Source organism: Cyprinodon variegatus, unplaced genomic scaffold, assembly GCF_000732505.1.
Source record: "Cyprinodon variegatus isolate N-32 unplaced genomic scaffold, C_variegatus-1.0 Scaffold635, whole genome shotgun sequence".
NCBI classification, from domain to species: Eukaryota; Metazoa; Chordata; class Actinopteri; order Cyprinodontiformes; family Cyprinodontidae; genus Cyprinodon; species Cyprinodon variegatus.
In genome coordinates, this window is record NW_015151088.1 from 81,681 (window position 1) to 100,593 (window position 18,913).

At 34.9% G+C, this 18,913-nt stretch overlaps 1 pseudogene; it reads left to right on the plus strand.

Annotated features, from left to right (window-relative positions):
* Positions 1-18,913, plus strand: part of LOC107096586 — a 104,324-nt pseudogene that overhangs the window by 36,717 nt on the left and 48,694 nt on the right.

An 18,913-nucleotide genomic window follows, 5' to 3' on the forward strand; every position in this document is an offset into this window, starting at 1 on the left:
AATGAATATTAAATGTAAGGATTTACTATTAATTGTTTTATTTCATTTTACATTTATTTATATGAGTTATGATTTCTATAATTTGACATTTATCTATTTAACTTTTTCCCATTTTAATTTCCATACTAATTTGTAGAGGTCACTGAAATTGATGCATCAAATATAATACACCTGGCATTACAGGTTTGATGTCCATACAAACAACGCATGTATTTCTTTCTTTTTTTTTGCCTCACAATAATAAGCATTCAGCACTTTTTTAGTTTTTTATTTCTGAAGCAGTTATTTGCCTTTTCAACTGCATGCTCTTTGAAAACCCTTTCTTTCTCACAGCTGCACCAACTTCCTCTCACTATTTGACTCTCAAAGGAGTTTGCAGACTGTGTAATTTAGATCAATAGCTTTGAGCATTCACTCTGAGCCACAGCATGCCCCTCCACAGTTAGCTGTTGGTAGAGGAGAAAAGAGAAGGAAATATAAAAGAAGATGACAGGAGATTAAAGAGGAAAGGAGAAGATCAAACGAACAGAGTGACGATAACACCCAGAGGTTAAAATGTATTATCTCCATAGGAGTGAGATATTCTCTAAGGGCTCCTCTTCCTTATCTTTCCCATTAGGAAGATGATCCTGCTGGTTGCACAACTGTCTTTTTTTTTTTTTTACTGTGATAGCTGTCATTTCATATAATAATGTACAAGGTGGCTAAGGAAATCGAGCCAAAGATGGTTAAAGATGGTTAAACTGTGCATCTTATCCATATAAAACTACAAAAACAGAAAATCATAAAGACATTTAGGAGGAAAATATATTTTTTGGTCTGTAACACAAATTTGCATACATTAATAGCTCTGTAAAAAAATAGACAAACCAATTCCTAATTAGCCAGTAGCCAGACACATGAGCAAACAGATAAATACTGTAAATGAGTTGAATCTTCCCTTTCAGCTTGTGGTTGTCCAAGCAGTTAGAGTAAATGGATTCACTTATTGAGATTAATGTATGTATTTCCAAATCACCTTATTTCCGTCTTACATTTATCAAATTGTCAACTTACCGTAATGGAGCCTGCTGATTTATAATTAAGTTCAATTGTGACTTGTCACTATCAAACTGCAGTAAGCACGAGTAAAGCACACAGGGAGCTACTGTGTCATGATCTGTGCTGTTCTTCAGTGACGAATGAAGTAAAGTATTGCCGAGTAAATTAGAATGGCATTAGAGCAGTACGTGGGACAAGCTGCTTGTAAATAGTTGACTTTCATCTCTCTGCTTTCACAACATTAAGGAAATGCTGTATGGTTCCTGGCTATACTTTGAAGAAATAAAACACTGAATATTTATGTGTTACAGCAGCAAAAAGCACTACACTGTTGTTTTTTTCTTAACTTAAAGCAGCAAAATCTCCAGCTAGACTCATCCCACAGGGCATCCAGGCGGTGAGAATGAAATGAATCACCCTGGCTTGTGCTAGTTAGCAAATAAAATAGAAGACAATGGACTGTGGCTATTACTGAAACAATTGCCTGCTCTATTATACTTTTTCTTTGGTGATTTTTAGGGAGCCTAGAGGGATCCTTTTTGTAAATAGCTGTATAAGAGTTTATCAGGGGCCTAAAGAAAAACTTGCACTGTACCATACTTTTCTTCGTAATAGAGTAGATATTTAGAATAGATATTTCTGGTTCCTTAAAAGATCAATTCAGGTGTAGAAGAAGCAAGGTGGCAAAACCGCAAATGGATTTATACAGATGAATTCATACAAATGTACAAATATTAAACTTAATAACTAGTAACAGACTAATACATGCTGCTGCTCCATTCTGCTCTGCTCTGCTCTGTACTTTGAAGCAACAGGTAAAACTGGCTAATAGGTCTTGAAGAGGAAAATATAGAAGATGAGTATGTCCATATGCTGTTTCTGATACCATATTTCATTAAAACTGACTTTTTTGTGGTAGTCCGGATTTTCTTCCATATTATCCTAGCTGAATTTCAGATTATTTTTTCTTCATGTTTCACAAGGGAGCAGTATCTTTTTTAAAACTGCCTTAAAATCAGTAGGGGTGTAGTCCCTTTTATCATTTTCTGTGCCTTAGCAATACCTCTGCGAGTTACTATCCTCCTGATGGCACTTTCAGGGCCCTCGAATATCTATGATCAACAGCTGTTCTGTTTCCTACAAAAAATCTTCATCTAAATTTATGCTTGCATTCAGTTCGAAGCGGGAAGCATTCAGATAAGGAAACATAACACTTGAAAGTTAAAATACCCTAACCTTAGACAGCTCTTTTTCAGAAACCAATTTCTGATTGGTTTCACGTTTGGTGTCAACATACTATTAAATAATAAAATATTTCTCCAACCAAACCACATAACTTCATGCCAAAGAAGAAGCTTACTGGAAGCACCTATTATTGCCCTGTTGTTTTTAAAGGAAGTAATTCTTTTTTCCTGTGTTGTTAAATCTGTGCACGAAATGTGCTGAAGAAAATGTGACCATGCTTCCTGGATCCATTAATCCAACTCGTTAATTCCAACTTGTCAAATATTTACACTTCATCCAGTCTTCTGTGCGTCAGATAGAAATGCAATGGAAGTACCCTTCTTGTCCTTTATTGATTTTGATGCACATGGTAAATGACAGGTTGTGGCAGGACCTACGACAATTTTCCATGAACTGTAAAGTCAAAAGATATCACTAACCCATCCCTTACCCTAAAACTAAAGGAACACAAGTATACACGTTACCAGGCCAGCTGAAACCCTTGGCTGGGCCCAGAACAGAATTGACGAGTTGGGATAATTAATTAAATAAGTGAAAAATATTGAATTATTTATTAATTAAGGATAAAAAGAATATTTTGTTATTTAATGCATGTATCTCAGTTGACATTTAAATGTTTACATTTACAAATGGAGATCTTTCCAGTTTCTATTTCATGAAATATGCGGCACATTTGGCTTTCCATACATGCTCCAGTCGCATTTGATCCAATTTATAGATTTTTACTTGTGTCATTTCTACTTGTGTGACATGTTTAAATTGGACCACAAAATGTTCTTGTCAAAATCTTTCTTCAGCAGTTCCGGCTGTACTCTAGGATTGTCTATTTATTCACGTCCACCGGAGCATTGTTGCACCCGCAGATGCACCATGTAGTCACGTCAGTCAAATTCAAAACTTCTTAACAATACCCATTGGTCTGATCTCAATTAACTTAATCTAGCAAAGATAGGGAGCAAACCCTTGACAGAACTGTGAGAAACAGAAACTGAAAATCAGAGCGCTTATAAACTATGACTGCCATCTCAGGCTTTTTCAGGTGAGGACAATCTAATGTTCTGTTCGATCTAAAGCTGTTCCTGCAGCTTGAGGCAGCGTCTTCAGGTGAGAGCCGCTGTACCCTTTATGTTAAACACTGAGTGGAAGATTCAGGCTCTGTATTTTCCTGTCTACACCTGCAGCACAGCCAACCTTATGTATAGCAGCTTGAAAAAAAAAAAAGAGAAGTTGCGTCAGCAGCATAACCAGTTAGAAGGAATGACTGGATCTGCCTGGTCACTCAGCTGTCCAAGCTTCTTCCAGAATTTTTGGTCGCTGACTCTGATGAATCTCTCCCGACCTGCAGCAGTTTTTTTTTTAATGAACTGTTAAAACATCAACTTTTGCTTCTGGTTAAATTCTTGGTCTTCTGTTTTCTGGTGATTACAAACACTAAAATTGGCCCACTGATTAATCGGTTCGGTTCTGATGGGCTTCAGTTAGAGAGCAATTGAGCATTACTTTAAAAAAGGCTATCTCAAAAAGGTCTACAATTGTTGTATCTGTAACCAGCCTACCCCCCCAACACACATACCAACCCCACCACGTCAAACCTTCATGCTCACTGGATCCATATGTGTGTTTTTGTTTTGTTTTCAAAGCAATCCCTTCAAGAACAGAGGGTTCACATTGAGATTCAGTCTGTTGATGCCCACTGGAGCAGGATGTCCATCCTTTATTATCACTTTTCATTTTGTTGACGGGAACTTGTTTTGATCCATCCAATATGTTTAATTGACACGGGCAAACAGTCTGCTGCTGGGACGGAAATATTTTAAGGACTTTAGAAAATGACTTTTTGCTCTGCAATGTACATTTAATGTTTAATCATAAGTTACAGACGTCAGTCTTGTTTTTCAAGCTTCATTAGGCAGACATGACAGTCCTTGTCTTCTTTCATTCCCTTTTCTTTGTACTGCAGATTTGAGTTCAGGCTCTGGGGGCAAACTTCTTGTTTCTCTTGGTAGTCTGCTCGATGACCAACACTGGCATCATGTAAAGCTAGAACGACTCAGCACTCATCTCAACTTGACAGTGGATAAAAACATGCAGCAAGTTCATGTTCCAGCTGAGCTCAGCCACTGGCACATTCACATGGTAAGATGCATAACAGAAATAATTATAAAATATTTTCCTTTGAACAAGGCACTTGGATTTAAATTAACCTCTGGATTTGTACATTTATGTGCAGTTGTGTGTTTATGGAATGTAGTGAAAAGCCCCCAGTACAACAAAAAAAGCTCCCTGTAAATTTAGTCCAATAAATAAGCATACGTGAGCAATATTTACAATGTGCTATTGTGTCAAGACAAAGAGAGTAATTGTTGCAACCATATCCCTTTTTCCATACTTATTCATCATTTTATCATTCTGAGGAAATAGTTCACTGCTCCATGGGTGTCCCCAAATGACAGTTTGAAATAAATGAGCTTTTCTGAAGACAGGCCCTTGTCCACTGCCTTGTTAGCTGCAGTAAAAGTTAGCTTATTGCATTATGATGGTCATGCAGCACCTTTTTCTATATTTATCTGCAGCCACCTTAAAGTCACAACCTCTATAAAATAACCTATTGAAGTTAATGCAAAGCACACAGGATAGAAAAATTTGCAAAGTGTTCAGTGCACAATATTATTAGTGAGTAGAATGCTCTCATTGCTTTTTAGCCAAGTGATTACCGGTAGTCAGGTTAAAATTAGACATATTAGTTTTAATGCACTCATACTTTATGTACTATTTTCAGCTAGCACGAATGGCCACATCAACTTTTAGATGATGATCCCACTAACCATAATACCATAGCATAGAGGTCAGTCATTGCCTCATACTAAGGACAAGCTAGAAAGAACAACAGCTGTCGTATCACAGATGCTATTTAAGTATAGGAGCAGTTTTCATTATGCTTGATGTCCAGCCAAATTTGCCCCTGCCTGTCCCCCGCATCGTGCATGTTGCATATGCTTGTAATTAAAATTTAACAATATTCAAGAAAATGCTTCTAATCAGGAGTAAAACTATCACATCCTTTTTAAAACAGTGATGTCAATGAGGTTGTAAAATATAAGGTGGTGCCTTAGTTAAAAAAAAACAACCTACTACTGGTTTTTTGAAACTACCAAACATCTGTAATTTAGCTAAGAAACTAATTAAAACTTTGTGTATAGCTCTTTCTTTTTGCCATTACCTAATTTGAGCAAAATAGCTATACAATATTACAAACTTATATAATTGAGGGTGATCTATAATTTAAAGCATGCAACTAAGAGAAAATGAATGTTTTAACAACAACCAACCTGCTTGTCCTTGCATGGTCATGGTCGGCTTCTGCCCATATCCAGCGGGCATTAGGCAAGTAACAGTGTACATCCTGACATTTGGCAAAAAAAAAAAAAAAAAAAGAGGAAAGGGATGTTTTTGAAAAAATATATAATTATCATTAACACCAGGGGTCTGTTTCATGAAGCAGGTTTAGACAACTCTAAGTTGTCTAAACCTGAAAACAAGACAACTCTGATCAGGTTCACATAGAGTTTTTCCTCAACCTCTGTTTCAGTTACCATAGTGACATTCTCCCCAGAGCTAACCTGTTTTGTGGCTTGATAATGGCTTTTCATACTTGTTGCACGAGCTTTTATATCTGAGTTCTGATCAGCCGTTGTGAAACCGAACCCTCAGAGTTCCCGACTTTTGGCTAGATCAATTTAGAGTTGCATATTTGAATCTGATTTTGTTACACCTGCTTCAAGAAATGGACCCCAGGTGTTACTTTTGTGTTGGTGAATTCTGCTCTGCTCAAACTAAGGCAAATCAAATATTCCATGTGACTCAATTACGGCCAAAGAAATGTTTATATTGATTAAGGGGAATATATATGGTTTTTTTTTTGGAAATTTCAAATCTCAGTCAAGTTTTTCTTTTCTGTGCAACTTTATGTGATATTCATAAAAAACTATTAAAAGAACCAGGCTTAACAGGGATAATTAGGAACATCAGTTTTAAAAACTTGTCCTTCCTGTTTTTTAACCACTGATTTTTTTTTATTCATTTAATTAATTTACTTTATTTTATTCAAAATAGTACAATGGTTTTTTTGTGTGTGTTTTTACAATATTTTTGGCAGCTAAGTGTGGCAGCTGTTCAGAGCCATGGACTCCAAACACCTATCCTCCCCAACCGGAACTTTTGTGGATGCCTGGAGAACCTGTTATACAATGATTTCAATTTGATCAAACTGGCCAAACAAAACAGCCCACAGGTCACCGCAGTGGTAAGATACTGTATAAGTGTTGTTTAAAATAACTTTTTTTTAACAGAATGACATACAGGTAAAGCCTACACACCATGCCATTGTGTTATGATATCCCGTTTCCCGAAAAATTCTACTTCTATTTATGTACTTTATTCTTGTAGGTAATGTACTTACCTACTGTATTTGCTTTGCTGCTGATATATTTAAACTTTTCCATTGTGGGACATTTAAGGCTATTTCTCTATGTCATTTTGATAATAACATATTCACTAAACTCTTAATCCTAAAAGCTAACAGTGCTATTTAACACATGCATGAAAACATATATGGAAATCATTATCATACTCAAACTATATCATCGATTTTCTGTGAAAGCTGAAATGCAAAATGTTTCTGTTAAGAATAAAATCTTCAGAGGTAGTGAACTGTAGACTTTGGTTGAGCAACACTAGACACAGTTGTCCTTCTATAATTGAATAATGTGATATCATAAAGAAAAATGTCCCATAACACTGTCTTCACTGCCTCTTCACCAGTGATGTCAAAAGTACATACATTTGTTACTTAAGTAGAAGTATAGATACTGCAGTTTAAAAACACTCTGGTAAAAGTTGAAGTATCAACTTGACCTCTTTACTCAAGTAAAAGTGAAAAAGTATGTTCTCCAAAAACTACTTAAAGTATAAAAGACAGTCAGATGAAATTTTCTTATTTTTTGTGTTTTACATTAAATTCTCTATAAGCACTTAAAATCTCAATCTTTCTTGTTCTATCTCAATAAATGGACGAACTAGACTTTAACTTCCCAATTTCATTTAGAGCTACAGTGTGTAATTTTCAGTGACATCTAGCGGTCAGACTGCAGACTGCAGCAACATGAACATCTCCCCCCCAACAGTACGGCGAGCGTTACGGGACAAAATGTCTTCCACGACGTCCGCATCACCTACCTTCTCAAGTGATGAGGTTTGTTTACATAGATAATTTTACAGATAGTATTTCATTAGTCTGTGTGTTCAGTACCGTCTCAGTTCATCTCTCTCAACTTGCCGTAGTTACTTTCGAGCGTAATGGGCGATCTCGCAATCGCTAGTTTGTTGGCTCTGCGCTGCCGTAGCGCAAAGATGTCTGCCTCCATGGCTGCGAGACCCGCTCCTATGTAATTATAAATAACAAATTCTAAGGCAACGCAAATATTAAGGTTAAAAGGCTGAGCTCGTAGATGATGATAAATAACATAGTTATGTATAATATATTACATTTCTGACCGTATATCCCTGTAATTATTACACACTGTAGCTTTAATTTTCATCTCTGTATCATCAATATACCATTGGACACTATATCAACATAATTATCATCATGACAGTTTTTATCATGTACGTCATATTTTTATTTTTAAAGTTACTATCATCATTAGGATCATTAGTGCCATTATATTCTCCTTTATTATTGTCAGCAGTCTCATCACATCCCCTTTGTTGAGTTTACACAGCCCAAAGCAAAGGAAGCTAAGAAGAAGCACAGGAGAAACAGACAAAATTTGGGTTTATAAATTATTCTAGATGGCTTTTAAAATTATTTTTAAACCATTTTGTTGGCAATAAAATAATGATTTCACATTAGCAGTTCTCTCTTGAATGTATTTACCCTTTAGGCATGACTCATAAGATTTTATAATAGTTTATGGAAATTTGATACATACAGTACAGTAAGTTACTTGTAGCTTTTTGTTTCTTTCTGTTGCAGCGAGGAGCTTAGAATGTGTGAAATGGGCACTGATGCTAAATAACCTCGATTCTTCATGTTTTTGTGGAAGCTGATACAAATATGGTGGAACAGGTGTCATTTTTCCAGTAGGTGCTGATGAGACCTCTGTGACATCAAGTCAGACTGATCAAGCTGCTGCAGCTGATGAATATTTATGATTTGTCATCTGCTTCACAGTAATTTTAACCCATCTCTCTCTCTCTCCTCTCTTCCTTGAACAGGGCAATATGACCTTTTCTTGCAATGAGCCAGTTTTCGTTGCCGTGACGTTCACTGACTCTCACAGCTTCCTCCAGCTGCCTGTTCTGACATCATGGTTGTCGGGGATTGTTTCTATAACATTGCAGTTCAGGACCTGGAACAAGGCAGGGCTGCTTCTGACCTTTAGCCTGCAACAGCAGGAAGGCTCAGTCTTCCTTTATCTGAGTGAAGCCAGGCTTCGCCTTCAGATCAGAAGAGCTGGAAATACTCTCCTAGAGCTAAGCACCGGTATGTTTACTCATTATCTTACTTCTCGATCTACTGATCTCACTTACATATATGTTCGGCTTTAGGTAAGCTAGAAAAGTAACAGTAAGTTTTTCATATAAAGTGCTTACCTTCTCCCTCATTGATTTCACAAAGTTCTTTACTCTGACTTTCACGTTCAAAAGTTGTGGTTGTTACCAGGCCTGCTATTTAAGTGCAATGTCTTGTATAAAAGACGCTCTAAATATAGGAATCTGTTGAATGCACATAATTTGCTCCAATAATTTAACAAAATCCCAAGCAAGAAATTGCTCCAACCTGTCAGTAATTTGATCTCAGTACAAATACATCTATTTTGGGAAGTCCACAAAAGCTGGTTAGAGAACATTAGAGAACAAACATCATCATGAGTATGAAAGACAGCAGGGAGAAAGTCCTGGTGCTGTTAAAAGCAGCTTAACATAATAAAAGACATTTCAAACTTAGAAAATTTCACAGAGCTCTCTTCAATCCAGCTTCAGAAAATGTAAAGAATAGTTCACATCTTCAGCAAAAACACTGAAGGTGGAGACTTATTTAAACGCTTGGAAAAACGGATCTATAGTGAAAATAAATCTCCCTGCACAAACTTCCCTAGCCTTTAAACCTAGTATAGCTACCAACACACTAAGGACACATTATTTTAGCAGAAATTGGGTCATATGTGATGGGTTGGATGCTACCACACTTATTAGACATAAAAAAGAAGAAAAAAAGAAGAAAAAAACAGAAAACCTTTTTTATTTTATTTTGCAATTATCCTCTACAGATCTTTGTATTGGTCTGTCACGTAAAGAAAAAAAACATTAGAAAAATAAAAATTGACAAGATGTGCATAGTAAGCAAGAGTGCAAGGCCTCTAGAACAGATGTCACCGTGTTGCATACTAACATTTTCCATATGTGAATGAATTTTTTCCATTGAACATTCATTGCCTTTGAAATGGCAAAAAGTAAATACATAAATTACTAAACTCTAAGGAAGAATAAATTGAACTAAAAATAGGTACAATACTCATTCAGTTTATGGCTAGTAACTATAAATTTAATATATTTAGTCATATAAAATGTATATCATATTATGATATATAAAGATCAAGAAAGTTAATAGGAATTGGCTTGGTTAATAATTATTAGTTATTCCCAATGTCTGTGTGCAAACAGGCTCAGGTCTGAATGATGGCCAGTGGCATTCTGTGGAGCTGAACTCTAAGGAAAATCATTTGAGCATCACAGTGGACAGAGATGAGGGAGCAACTGCTCACACCAGGACCCCTTTACTTCCAACAGCAAAAAGTCAACTCTTTTTTGGTGGTAAGAACAAGCATTGAAGATCTGCCTGATGTGTGGTGTTTAAGGCTGGTCTGGGCATAAAATAATATCAATATACAGTGTAATAGACACCTCGTCAATATCAATAGAATATTTCCTAGAATTTTACTGAGTTCCAATCCAGAACGGAATGACATTGTGAGGGATATAGGCAGAGGAAAACATGTAGCCTCTCATGGCCAAGCTAAATTGGGTTGGTCGTAGGGCTGACTTATTTCCAAAGGTTACAGTTTGCCTTTAAATTCTTATAGGGATAAAATTAAAATTCAAATCTTTTTATTTTTTTTTTCTCTAGTCCTTATTTTAAATTGATGGAACAAAATATAAATTAGTAGTTATTAGTGGTGGGCTATTATTGGTGTCACGTGCTACGTTAACACCAGACTCTAATCAGGCGATAAACAAAATATTGCTGTTAAGCTATTCTCAAAATCGGGTTGGGGGCTGGTCTTTTACTAATGATGACTTTCACTATGATATTGTAATGTGTTTGCCAGCAGATAAGTAACTCACACTGAAACCAAGGTCCAGTCTCCAAGCTCTTTATTTATACAATACACGAATACAGGAAATGCTTGTTCCGTTATATCCAACTGGTGAAACATTCTTCCGATGATGCCAATGATAACGCTTACAACTGCAACCTCAAGAACATAATGTTAGCTTAACATGAACAGACTACTAACATAAACAACCCTCTTTAACACAAAACTCGGATAAAAGGATGATGTTTTCCCCATCTTGACATTACTCGACAGCCCTTGCGGCTATTCCAGCCTCACACAACATTACAATGAATGCCTGAGTGACTGGTGGAACAAGGAGAAATAGAGCTTGGACTGACTGACACAAAGCTACTGACTGCAAAAAGTCCATCATGAACTTTTATGTTGGCCTACAGTTCAGAATTCATGTTTATCTGAATAAACACCTATTAAACACAAATAGATCTTATTGAATATTATTTATTTTCATGAAAAGCTATCGTAGTAGAAAAGCTTTCTCAAGCAGTTTGTGATGCATTTTGTAAACAAGAGATAGGCCCCTGGTCTAATGCATCACCTGGCTTAAGAAACCTCTTTTAAAGACTTACTTTTACTTATTATTCAGGTAGCACACACATATCCACCTTATCTTATTTTATTGTTACTCTTATCTTATGTTATTCTTATCTTATCTCATCTTATTCCTATATCTTATTTGTACTTATAATCTTATTTTTATCTTTTTACTTTATCTTCTGTAAACGGTTGCACTGCATGAAAAAGGTTTCCCTGAAGGGATTTATAAAGTAATTCTGATTTTGATTCATGAAGCATTTTGGCAGAATTCAAACAAGTGATTTTAATCTAGATTAATTCTAAGATTACAGTGAGATCTAGATAAAAAAAAAAATCTATGCCTACCTCTAGTATTTCTTGACATCAACTGACATAAAAGGCTTAATGATGCAATTTTTAGCCACATTCCACCGCTATAGAAGTGGTAAATACATTTGCAATTTTTGTTCTCTTGTTTTAAAAAATACGTCCACTTAATAGAGCGTGGCAACAATTTTTTTCTGAATTGTCCTGTTTACTACAAAAGTGTTTTAATGAAAAAACTGTAGACATAGACTTGATGTGTGTTGAATAAAATTTGAGTATGCACTGCAGATATCTTCTAGTACTGTCTCCACTGATAAGTAAAGTCAATCAGTTACCAATCTCTCTACTCTCTCTTCTTTAAGTTTTGGAATCTTCTTAATCAATTTTCTCCCAACGCAGTGCATTACAGTTGAGTGTAGTCATTACTCCTATTTTGTTAACTTCTACTCATAAAATGTTGGCTTAAACTATTTCCCCTATTTCTATTCCTTAATTTCCCATAAAATGAATGCTTCACAAATATACAAAACAATTATCATCTGTTTTGGTGTAGATCCCAGCCTTACTGTAACAAAGCCAGAAATGTGTGATTGTTGTAGTTTAAAGCATTTAGTAACTGCCATTCAAATGTTGAAAAAAAGAAAGTTAAGCCTACAGTCATCACACACTGCTCAAAAAAATTAAAGGAACACTTTGAAAACACATTAGATCTCAATGGGGAAAAAACATGCTGTTTATTTATACTAATATAGACTGGGTGATGTGTTAGAAACAAAAAGATGCCACATCATTTGATGGAAATTAAAATTATCTCGCTACAGAGGGCTGAACTCAAAGACACCCCAAAAATGAAAGTGAAAAAATTATGAGGACATGAGACCTTTATTATCTCCATGAGGCTCTAGCGTCAGTGTTGTGCTGAAGGCTACTGACTCTTGACTTTACAGCTTCACATTTTGATTTAATTGATATATTTTTGTAGTTTCCACCTCATTTGAACTTTTTCTTTGTTTACTGTTACTTTTAACTGTGTGCATCAGCACCTTGTAAGTTGTTTTTTTTTTTCATTATGACACAATCCTCACTGTGTTTAATTGTGGTGTTTTGTGATAATCAAACACAATTTAGTACACAATTATCAGAATTAGCTTCATTTGCCACTTTAGCCAAATAAAGCTTAAACGGCAAATAATCCCTAGGGTCATGTGTTATCATATGATTATCATAGTTAATAAGTAAAATCTATTTAAATATAGCATTTACTTTTTCTCTAAATGTAAAGGTTCTGACAATCCCTCAGAGATTTTATAGAACATAAGTAAAAAAAAAAACATACAGATTTACATTTGAGTCAAAAATCTGAAACTAAATGAAACGTTATTTGGTAACAACATCCTTTTATAATAATGTAATATTGTTTACAATTTTTAAAACTTCAATAGAGCTTCATCCCTGAGTGCATATCATATTCTTTTGTGGTTGATTGCAAAGTTGAGGCTCTCTGGTAAACTGTTCCATAGACAAGGACCAGAGTTATGGAAGAAGGCCTCGCTGTGAGTTTTAGTTCACACTTTTTGTTAAAATGTGGGTACCTCAGGGTTCGCCAGGGTTCATAACATAAAAGCAACTCAGATAAATAAGAAGGCCCAAGGCCATTCAGACATTTATAAACCACTATTAGAACCTTAAATTCCATCCTAACACAAGGAGCCAAAGCAACGGTTTTAAAACTAGAGTAATGTGTTCCCATCCTCTGATCCTTGTCAGAACTCGTCCTGCTGTGTTCTTTAGTAGCTGTAAGCTAGAGACAGACTTTTTAGGAAAACCAGAGAGCAGGGTGTTACTCTAATATATTCTAAGGGAGATAAAAGCATGCATCAGCACCTATGTGCTGCCAAGAAAGAAAAATGAGCGGAAACTGGCGATATTTTATATGGCGATAAAATCCTGCCTGGGACATTTTGATATGTGGAATAAAATTCAGCTCAAAAGAACACCCAAGTTTCTCACACATATAGAAGGTTGAGATTCTATAATTTTCATAAAATAATACCTGTCTTGTCCTGAGGACCAAATTTAACCTTCAGTCTTGCCTAGATTGAGCTGTAAGACGTTCTCTGCTGTTCATAACTTTATATCTAAAATACAGTTTCAAAGGTTTTTAACTAGTTCTAGGTCATCAGGAAAAACAGCAATGTAAAGCTGGGTATCATCAGCATAGCAGCACTATAGATTATCAAGGTTTAAACTAACAGCAAACAAGCTTATTAAATCATTTCTTGAATGCTTATAATTATCAATTATACTGTATATGTGTACTTCTGCTCAGAGATAGAAGCACTCACATTCATCATAAAAATATTTACCTTTGAGACTAGCACTAACTGTTTTTATGTCTTTATTCTACTTTTTTGTATGCTGTGTCACATCAGATAAAATGTCTTTTAAATTTAAAACTCTAATACAAAGTTGTTTTTAACACTGTCATTTAGTGCTGAATACTATTTTTTACATTCTGCTTGCTCAGATGTTTATTAAAAGTGATTTCTATGTATGCTTTAGGTTGTCCTGCTCAGGCAGTCAGCTTGGACTGCAGAAACCCATTTCAAGAGTTTCAGGGATGTATACGCCTCTTGAAATTGGACAGCGAAACCATGGACTTAATAAAAGTTCAGGATGGACGGCTGGGAAACTACAGTGGGCTCCAGATTGATATGTGTGGCATCATTGACAGGTTTGTGAAATGAAATATTGAACTATTTTTTCTCATTCTGAGTTAATTTTTGATAAACAGGCAGTAAACAGAAGTTTTATCTATTGGCTCTTTAAAATATTGGTATATTTTGATATTGCTTCTGCATTACTTCATTGTAGTCTTTGTTTTTATGTTTCATCCCGTTTCCTTATTTTTAATGTTCTGCTTCTACAGCAGTTTACTTCTGTGTGGTATTTTTTAAATGGTTGAGATAAATAAATATAATAAAATTGTTGTAATAAGATTTTGTAATTTAAATCAAGCAGATGACTATGAATATTTTAAATTTCTTATCTATGGTACTACTCCTGGGGTATGTCCAATAATAACGGTTTTGCTTTATTGGTTTTTGTGTGCATTATTTTCATTAAGATACACTTCGGTGATATTTTGCCTTTCTAAATTCAGTAAATACGCTGACTTAATTTGTAAAATATATTTATATTTTTTGTGATATACTTCTATTTAAAAGTTTTTCTTATTTAAAAACAGCTTGAACCTTCACTACTGCCTAATTGTATTTTGAAACAGATCAAATTAATAAAAAAAAACTGTTTAGATTGAAGGTAAAACATTGACATTTTACATCCAATGATTTGAATGTGTGATCCAGGAATGAGAACAAACATTGTTAGAACAAAAATTATCTTAATGTAGTCAAAGTAGCAGCTTTTGAAACTTACGGAGAAGTTGATCAATACAACTTGTTTTAAATGTTACAAGGCTAATTACTTTGCTATGTGTGGCTACACTGTAATTTGGTGGAGCAATCAATAGCATTTTTCTTTTTCATTGGAATGGCCATGAAACAAGTAAAATAAGATTCAGTTTCTACCAATTTTATTTGGCGATAGGACAGCATTTGAAACTCTTTGCTCATGTGGGAACAACGAAACCAAGGCTACAGTTTTTTCATTTCAGGTTTGCAGAGCTAGAGAGTTTGCTTTGGTATTTGATACAATGGAAGGAGATTTAGGCAAACACACATTTGGTATACAGTACAAAGCATGTGGAGATTTTTTTTATCTAATAGCAACCCACATCTCCCCATAGCTGGAATGCATTTTCAGAGTTTCTGGGATTAGATATCTACCGGTACATGTAGAGGCTTTATATATCAGTTCAAATAGCTAGTTATTCAGAGCTGTATATGTTCTTCTCTCATGGATTTAATGTAGGAAGCATTTACCTGTGAGTACTTTAAGCAAGTGCAACTTGCATAAGTAGGATGGGGTAAGGGGGTTATTTGTGTTGTTAGGATTCCTTTAACACCTGCTTGGGGGCTTACTGTCAGTCTCTTAACCACACCATAATAAAGAGACACAACACACACAACAGATATGTTTTAAAGTTTTGCTGAGAGACTAGCAGTGACACTGAATAGATTTAATTGCCTCTGTCAAAGTAATTATAGACAAAGTGAGATCAATTCTGTTTCAGGTTCATTTTTCTTAAAAACAAAACAAACTATACTGTAATAAGGTCTTTTGTCAGCAATAATAACTTGTTTTCTGTTTCAGGAAGCCTTGAATTACAAATTGACTAATTTCATATTCTAAAATTGGCTGTTCAGTGGCGCAGTGGGTAGCACTGCTGCCTTGCAGCAAGAAGGTTAAGGGTTTGATTCCTGGAGTTTGCATGTTCTCCCTGTGCATGTCCAAAAACATGACTGTTTGTTTAATTGGCTCCTCTAAATTCTCTTTGGTGTGTGCGTGGATGGTTGTTTGTCGCTATTCTAAGTGATGGTTCTAAATACTTATTTTAATAGGAGGTTAACAAATCTGGCTTCAAAAAGTGAAATTCCTGGCTTGTTTTTCTTCATACCGTTGAACCAACCAGGTGATATAAATTTCAATTTTAGCCCCTGTTTATGCAGTGGAACTTAAAATGCAAATGTAGGAACTAATCTTTGTAAGGGCCTTTTATTTTCTGAAACTGGTTTGACAACCCCTGAGTTCACTCTCTTAGAAAGTCATTATTTCTTATGAGCAGACTAGAAATCTGAGAGCCTTTTACAGAACTAATAGGTTACCAAACCATGCTGATACAAAGGTACAAGGCCAGAGGAAATCTCTAAATCCTTAATCTTTGTAGATTTAAATTCAAAAGTTATTAGTATAAAACATCTGACAAAATTATTTACTTAAATGAATACTTACAAATATATATATATATATATATATATATATATATATATTAATAGTGATGTTTGTGGATAAATAGGGGGTATTAATCTGAGGAATGTTTTAATCTGAAGTTAGTTGTTTTAGAGTTAATAAAGCTGTCAGTCATTTTGTTTAATGATAAAATAAGCTTGAGAAAGAAAAGTTACTCCGAGGGGTGTCACCTTGAATATTAATTAATCTATTCCAGGTTTGTGTGCATTATCTGCATCAAATAACAGCTTTTGTGTTGGATTATTTGTAAATTATCCAGTAGAATGTCATTTTTTAGTTTTCTTTTTTTCCTAAGACTAATGTCTAATTTTAAAAAGCATAAAAATTTAATAAGATATATGAATATTGCTATGTTGGAGGACAAGCTCATTGACTACCAATGCAAATTAGTTCATTAGCAGTATGCTAAAATTCGATTAATTACAACTGTCCCACCTTAATAAACTATTACTTTGCATCTGACTCCTAAAAGCTACAGCCTCTAATTAGGTCTAATACCACAGCTCACAAACAACACTGCAGGGGATGAAATAAGCAGCCTTCTGTTCCTGTACAGTAACATGTTATGGTGGGTGGCAAAACTTAAAACAAAGTTAAGAAGTTTGGGATCCCTGTTTGCTGTGTTTCTACACAGTACTTTGCAAAAGTGGTAATACCCCTTTAACTTTAAATGTAAGTGTATTTTATTGGTCATTTATGAGATAGACCTAGAAAATGTAGCACATGATTTTAAAGTGGAAGAAAAATGGAAATACATTTTTACTTGTTAAAATCTGAACAATCTACTGTAGCAAGGTGTGTTCAGCTCCTTGAAACAATTGTGTAGAACCATCTTCTTCAACAATAATGATTTGGGGGATGTTTACAGCTTTTCACACCTAAAGATTAAAATTTCTCCTCATGATCAGTCAAGTTGGAAAGCAAGCCTTAGAAGACCTAAAAATATAAAATTTCGGGTCCTGCAGCACATATTCAATTGGCTTTTTCCATTTTGTTCAAACCATCTTCTTTTAACACTACCTATTTGTTCAGGCTTATTGACCTTCTAGAAAGCATCCTCACAATCTCTCCATTCTTAATTCATTGTAAGCTTCTATCCTGGTGTAAAAAAGCCTTTCTACAGCATGATACTATCAACAACATTTCTATGGTGATGGTGTAAACAGACTGATGCACCCAGCATGTAGGAAGAGATGCATCAGGCAAGTATAGCGAGGAGGAGAACAAGTATTTTATAACTGCTGATTTTGTAGGTTTTTCCCCCTGTAAACCATAGAGAAGTCTTTGATTTCTCATCATACACTTATCTTTTTTTTCTAGATTTAATCACTGACTGTTGAAGAACATCTGTACCCTTTATTGTGATTGACAGAATTTAGAAAGAGAAATTCCGAAAACCAAATTATGTGACTTTTTAAAATACTTAATAAGCATTTCATTGTTTGACATAAGTATTTGATCACCTACCAATCAGAAGTATTATTCATTCTGTTGCCAAGTTATTTCAATTTTGAGGGTCAAATTTTGCAAAATCGTTGTCTCTTATGTAAGAAAATGCCCAAGCATGTTCTATACATTTACGTGTTAATTACATGTGTATTTAGATGCGCTTTTACAATTAATCTGTTGAATAGATTTTGTTGCCCTGTTTCTCTGTAATCAATTGTCCTATTGTTAGCACATTGTAAATAAGACAACATTAAAGATTATTATTCTAGACAATCAAAAATCTGAAAACAGAACAGCAACTTTGCTAAAAAAATCTGTCCATTTTAATTTTTTTCAAGACTTAAGAGAAGAAGCACTTTGAATCACAGCAAAAGATGAACAGAAAAGTGTTACATCGTAAAAAAAAAAAAATACATCTTAGAAACCAACTGGTTTTAAGGCAGAACAGACTGTCAAGACTTTATGTTTTTTTATAGCTATAGTTTATTCACCTCTTCATTACAGCAGATGTTCAAAAAAAAACTTTAAACCTCCTTGGTTATAGGAGACTTTTGAAAAAGAATAAGCTAATCTTATCGTGTGTTTACTTATCTCTTCTCTGCACTGCAGGTGTTCCCCGAGTCACTGTGAACATGAAGGAACATGCACTCAGTCGTGGAGCACCTTCCACTGTAACTGCTCTAAGAGTGGCTACAGAGGAGCCACCTGCCACAGCTGTAAGTATGGCATCAAAACAGATACAGAAAAGGTCGTATGCACTGTTAGAAATTCACTTAACTACACTTGATTATGTTATGATATAACATAAAATGATAGTTTAAAGTAAGAATTTCTCAAGATTCAATATTGTTTGGTAACCCTGTAAAAATTACATATTCCCTCACAAGTGTGCAAAATCTGCCTGCTACATTTAGAAAAACACTTTAAAACCTGTAGATAATCCATCCATTTTCTCCCGCTTATTCCGTCAAGGTCACTGTAGGGCA